General features: G+C 41.8%; 1 non-coding gene across 1 annotated transcript; it reads right to left on the bottom strand.

The window, feature by feature from the left end:
• Nucleotides 1–3,307: 3,307 nt before the first annotated feature.
• LOC138066409 (small nucleolar RNA SNORD19) lies at nucleotides 3,308–3,381 on the bottom strand. Its single transcript, XR_011139847.1, has one exon. It is a non-coding gene; the product is annotated as a small nucleolar RNA SNORD19 (small nucleolar RNA).
• Nucleotides 3,382–6,065: the final 2,684 nt, after the last annotated feature.

Below are 6,065 nucleotides of genomic sequence, written 5' to 3'. Positions count from 1 at the left end.
TAAAAACGCTGCTTTATGATTTGTTATGCAAGCTAATATCTTTCACTTTTCTTTGAAACCTTTCATATAGCTTGCATAGCCTACCCATTACCCAGACATTAAGGTTTAGTCATATCTTAAGGTGCAACAAATGTGTTTCATAACCACTGTTTGGCCTTGCAAAAAAATAGAGGAGTTTTCTTGCCATTGTCTTTACAAAGCAGATCAGTTTAATTTCTTCCAATTATTTTTTCCAGCCAGCCAGGAGAGAGGTAAGAACTGCTCCCTTAGCAGCCACGGTCTATGGGATTTCAGAGGTTAGTACAATGGAGACTTAAGCATTGTGCTCTGAAAGTGCAGGCAACTCTCTCTCTAATCCTCAAATTATGTAGGCAAGTTCAAAAATTAAAAGGCACTTCAAGAAGCCCAGCTGCACTAAACTGCCACCTCTCTGCATGAATTGTGTTTTTTCTCTCCACCCAAAACATCCTAGGCATTTCTTTGGTTTTACAATTCCTTCCTTCCATGAAAATAACAAAGAAAATGAAAGAAAGCATCAAAGGAAAGGTTCCCCTAAAAAGAGGAAGCAGCTGTTCTAGAAAACAATAAGAGAAGGCTCTTCAAATCTTGTCCCAAAAGCTGATTATCTTAGGCCGTATGGTGGGTGCACTTGCTAGAATGCACTGCGACTACACAATAATTGTACGGCTATGACTGTGGCAGCATAACCACGGGCCTGATACCTGTTTAAGTTTTTTCAGGGACCTGACGAAAAGAAATGAAATCTACTTTAACCCCAGGAATATTTTATTTGTTTATTTATATTTATTTATTTATTTAAGTCAGACCTCATGATATTTGAGCCGTTTTTTGGATTGAAGAATGAAGGCATAGTCTCTTAACCATTTTCAGGTGTGAAAGGTTTAGTTTGATCTGTGCTTCTAGCCTGCTAGAGCCCCATATTACAAACTTACTAACCTAGCCTGCCTTCCTGGGAGGGATATGCAGTTTCATACCTACTAGTAACTGAAGAAAGGAGAATGGACACAAGGTGAAGATAGAAGAGCAACAGTTATGTAGTTATGTCTAATTGTAGTAGATTCACTTAATCAATGTACTGCTGCTGTTAGACTGCATCCAATACCTGTGCAAGTCTTTCCAAAGTGGTCTGCAAAGTAGATGGGCCTCAAAAGTTGCTACGCTGCGCTCCTTCAACCATCGGATGCTATGAATGACCCATTTGCAGAAAGTCACTTTAAATATTAAGCAATGAAGTGTCCACTAGAAACTTATAGTGTGAATGAGGGCCGCTGGGACATTGATAAATATCTTATTATATTTTTCTTACAGTGGAGGCTATAAAGCTGTGGTAGAAAGGTGAGACTCATTAGTACAGGGAATGACATCTTAAATTGCTTTGTCCGGACCCGTCAAAACTGTTTAGAGCTCTGACTTTTCCCTGATCTTTCTCCTCCATACCATTGCACTTCCACCTTGAGCCAGGGAGGACAGCAAAGGTTGTAGCAGACTCCATCTTGGCAGCCTTTTTGGTCATACCATGACCTGGGTATTCTATTTCCTTTGGAAATCCTCCGTATAGCTTTATCTCTACTATACCCCTACTATATTATATCTGGTTTTCTCCTGGAGCATATTCCTCGATGAGTGCACTATGGAGTCAGAGAGTTAGAGACACCTGTAGCTGCTTGCTATCCCTCAGCATGAGCTTGTCAGTGCTTGTCCTTCAGCTCCTTCCCTGTCCTTTCCCTTCCACCCTTGGTTGCTTTCTTTTTTCTCAAGCATCAGGTTTCATTTTCCCTAGGAAGAGGGGAGTCACTCACCTGAGTTCTCACCACGCCCAACCTGGGAGATGAAGAACTGTCGCTTCATCTTCCATCCCCAAATAGTCCTGTGTTTGGATGCTTTTCCAAGTTTGAATTGGCTATTGTTAAGCTACAGGTGGCCAGTCAGTACTCTTCCATACTTATAGCAGCAAACTGAGTGTTGGGATCTCAAGTTGCCACAATACAAGGCATCAGTTTCTAACTACAAGTACTGAATTTCACCTCTGTTGCAAGTGCTGGTTTTCCATTTGCTTGAGTTTCGACCAACAGATTGCCATCCAGTGGCTGAATAACATGTTGCATGTCAATGTATCTTGGAGCAACCTGACTGTTTGCTACCATGTTATTTTTCTACCTATAATGAAATTTCCTCAAGGAATTCCTCTCTTAGCTTATCTGTACCTTGAAGGTGATTTTTCTCTTCTCCCTTCAAGGCTGCAGTGTGAGGCTTTTTGAAATAATGCTGGCCAAGGGTTTGGCTTGACTTTTTTTTTTTTTTTTAATCTTTATATGCAAATTTTACTTTATAGAAAGGTATTATGAGTATTGTCTGCCAACTGGTATTTTGCATTTTAAAATACATATATAAAAAAAGAAGTTAAAAGCCACCAGGGAAAAGTCTTAAACAAACAACCCCATCTGGCTGTTTAGTGACTTAATATGCATTTTAGATGGGAACCCTTCTAGTCTAGGAAGAGACCGAGTGATTTGGATTTTAGGTTGTTTTAGTTTGACTGGGGCTGATATATGAGGGTAGTGACTGAGAGGGGCAGTATCTATGTGTGCAGGAAAAATGAGGTTTTGTGTAAAGGGAGAGATTGGCAGTGGCTGACCTAAGGGGGCAGAGATCAGGGATCTGTGGGTTTGCATGACGGGGAGCAGGAGGGTATGGGAAACGTTCACTACTTCGTAGTATCACTGAGGTGGGCAGGGTCCTCTGGAGATCATCTAGTTCAACCCCTGTTCAAGCAGGGTCAGCTGGAGCAGGTTGCCTAGGGCCACATCCTGTTGGGTTGTGAATATCTCTGAGGATGGAGACTCCACAACCTCTCTGGGCAGCCTGTTCCAGCGCCTCAGAGAGAGTCCAGCACTGACCTTCAGAAAGCCTCAGCTACCTTTCTGCCTTTGTGGATGGTTCTGAGAAGGTTCATGCCTTGTTTTCCCATGCACAAAATAATTGGAAATGACAACCCATACAGGTATTTTGAAAAATACCTCTGTGAGGTCATGCAGTAGTGAGTGAAGCACACTGCAGCTCCTATGGATGTTCCTAATTTGGTCTTCCAGATCTGGATTGAGTTATTAACAAAATCCTTCTTCTTCCTACTATTGGCATAAGGCGGCAGTTGGAGGAGGTTGATTCTCCCTGCTTGGGTTCACTTTTTGGTAATATCTATATTCATATGCATTCATGCAGATTCAGCTGTTGGTGAGCTAAGAAACATACTCTCTGGACCTCCTGCGTTTTTCTTTGGTCTCTGCAAAGGTGTACTTAAGTCAGTATTTGATACTGGTCATTCTTAAAAGATGTCCAGAATATGTTTTTTCCTCATTCCTACAGTTTGCTGTTGGCGGATGTGTAATTTTTCCAGAATTTTGTTCTATCGAATAGGAAGATACTTAAGCAGTTTTTTTGCACACCTAATGCTGAAGTTCTTTCTAGTCCTATCAGATGTTTGTACTATGTCAAGCATTTGAAATGTGCTCGCTTTATTTACTCTGGTTTTCTATCAGTCTTCAAGAGATGTGAATGAGATGAATGCATTATGAGTTTTCGTATCATCTTCCAGGTAAGGAAAACATTGGTGAATAAATGTAACTTTTTCTTATTGAAAGTAAGACTTGTCAGTTTAGCGCTGGCAAAACAGATGCTGGACTGCAGAATGAAGCAAAATATTGGCTGGATAGCAGCTGAGTGAGGACTGGCTTGAGGATGGAATAAGTCTAAGGGTTTGTAAGGACGAGTATAAGCTTATGTCCTTGAAGCCTTTCTTGCATACAACAATTATGAGTGAGCCAAGCTTGTATGATCCTGGTATATATTATACTACTTATTTTTTTGTGTTAAAAATATACTTAGTAAAAAGATAAAGTATACTTCATACAGCAAGGGATTATCTTTCTCTAGTGCTGTAGTCTTTACCTTTAATTCTCCTGTCTGATACGTAAAAATGGCAAATGATTTTAAAAGCATCTTTATACTGTTGCACCCACTAGAATCTGTTATATTTATTAGCTCTTGCTGTCACCAACTATATCAAAATATCGATACACTTAACCATTCTGGACACACTTTATTGAATAGCTGCATGAAAGGCATCCTCTGATCCCTGGTCCTTTTTTTTTTATACCCTTTTTTTTTATAACCCTTTGCTTAACTGCTTCTCTGCAGCATAGTGTGAAACTGGATTATGTGAGACTGTGTTGCCTGTCGTGTCAGAGGGTGTTTCACGCACTGCAATAGCAATATAGGGCAGGGCTTCCTAAAAGCTTGTTGGCCACCTGGATGCTCCTACAGGACCCAGAGGATCCAGCAGAAATAACTCTGAGACTGAAGGTGCTGTCTATTTCTCTGAGCCAGATCCTTTCCCTGTGGAGCAAATTTTCCTTAAAACATAAAGTCTGAGGAATAGGTAGGAAACCTTGATAGAAGCTCTGCATCACAACCAAGAGTTAAATTCTGTCTCTTGCTTAATTGAAAGAGGAGTTTGCTTTTCTCTGCATGTTAACTACAGAGCTCTCCGTTCTCCTGCTGCTAGCCTGGAGCAAAATTTTGGCCCTGCCTTCTGCTCCCCAGCCTTGGCGTTGGCACGTTGCACTTCTACAGCCCAGTGTCACAGATTTTGCCCGCTGCAGGCTGTGTCCCAGAGCTACTGTAGCCAGAATGGGGTTTCTGCCTGTGACTGGTCATTGCATGCTCCAGGTGAAGGCTTAGTGCTGTGGACCACAGCCTGCCACAGGGGACAGGCTGCTTGAGTCACGCTTTTCTCCTTGTCCCACGTATGCGTTTAACTCACATGCTTGTGCCTCATCATGTAGGGTTTTATGTGCCGACGTACAGGTACCTGGGGAGGTCTGCAGCTATCCTGAGACCGTTTCAATTAGCATTCAAATTTTGTTTTTTATCGTGCTCTTAACAGAGTTGCTGTATAGCCTGACTATCACACTACAGCTTAAATTGCATAGGCAGTGAGGTGATAAGGAATCCACAGCCTGTAGAACAGACTCACAGCCCAACTTGGGCCCTGCAGCATGGAGCGCTCCAGTGGAGCGCTGTTAGGTATCCTGATATCTAATATCTGCTCCAGATTATTCTTAAATGTTCCAAAGTATATACAGAAGAAATCCTGAATGGTGGATTTTCTGCTTGTGCTAGGTTGTGGGACACCAAGTGGGTCTGAGGCTGTGAAGATTAAGCCATTCTGGGCACACTCTGCAGGGAAACAGGCACATGGGCATCTTTACTGCCAAAACCTCAGGCTCCTCTGGGGCTCGAGTGGCAGCTAAGAAGGGATATGTTTTGGTTTTAATCTTCAATGACAGGCATTGGAGCTCAGATAGCTCATTTTAGTGGGACAACTCCGCTGAACAACAGTTAAGGATGGGATCTGCCTTATGTCATGGTGGTGTATATATCTACAGCCAAGTTAGTCAGCTATGGGTTCTGTTCTAATGCTGGGGAGAGAAAAGGGGACTCCAGGGTAAATTCAATTGATCTGTTTTGACAGTCTGCTTAAGGCTAAGACAATTTAACTCTATTGACTATTTAAAAAAAAAAAAAAACAAAAACCAACCAAACAAAAAAATCTAGAGACATGACTGAGGTGCCTAAAAATAGTTGTCTACTACCACTTGAGATGTCCTAAGGGATCGGAACTTCTCATGCGGGGCTGGAAGATGCGACATAGGTTCTACCCTAAAAAAGGATAGTTAAGATTGAAAATGCAGTCTTTCCTCTAGGCTTTGTCAGATATGGCTATGACATTTCTTTCCTTTAAAGAATCACAGACTGCCTTGCATCTCAACATGTTTTAAATATCACATATCAACATGTTTAAATAGCATACTGGTGCAGGTTGTTCCTCACATCCTCCCACCATGCAGGACCTCCTTGCTCCACTGAGGTCAAATGCAACTAACTGGCTTTTTTTTGCTAATTTGACATCCACTTTGTACTCCCTTGACACAGATGAGGCTATATACCCTACAGGCGCTAGAGGGTGATTTGTAAAAGCCACTGGC

The sequence above is a fragment of the Struthio camelus genome, chromosome 2 (genome assembly GCF_040807025.1).
Source record: "Struthio camelus isolate bStrCam1 chromosome 2, bStrCam1.hap1, whole genome shotgun sequence".
Lineage (NCBI taxonomy): Eukaryota > Metazoa > Chordata > Aves > Struthioniformes > Struthionidae > Struthio > Struthio camelus.
Note: the sequence above shows the minus strand (reverse complement) of the source record. Positions and strands in the feature narration are given on the sequence as shown.